Genomic DNA, 426 nt, shown 5'->3' with positions numbered 1-426 from the left:
CACACACACTGCCAGGGGACATTACAGACTGACACTTCAAAATAAGTGTTTATTGTGTGTGTGTGTGTGTGTGTGTGTGTGTGTGTCAATGTGTGCTGCTAAACACTCACAGAAAATGCATCCAAAGGCTCTTTACTATGCAGTTTGAATTATATAGCCTAATGCTGCTTCATTGAATTCCATTAATGAACTACTCATTTGAATTGACAATGTGTTACAGTAATATCATGTATTGTAATGCATTATTTAAATCTGTGTAATGACTATGCAAAGCATCCAAATAAAGAAATATTTAAATATAATCTATTTTAACCCGTCACACTATAATCACACTATAATTTTTAATTAGTTACATTTCTTGTATTTATCAAAATGTTCAAAGGGATGTTCAAACCAAAGATGGCATTTTATATAGTATCCTCTCTC

This window comes from Oncorhynchus clarkii, chromosome 2 (assembly GCF_045791955.1).
Source record: "Oncorhynchus clarkii lewisi isolate Uvic-CL-2024 chromosome 2, UVic_Ocla_1.0, whole genome shotgun sequence".
Lineage (NCBI taxonomy): Eukaryota > Metazoa > Chordata > Actinopteri > Salmoniformes > Salmonidae > Oncorhynchus > Oncorhynchus clarkii.
Note: the sequence above shows the minus strand (reverse complement) of the source record.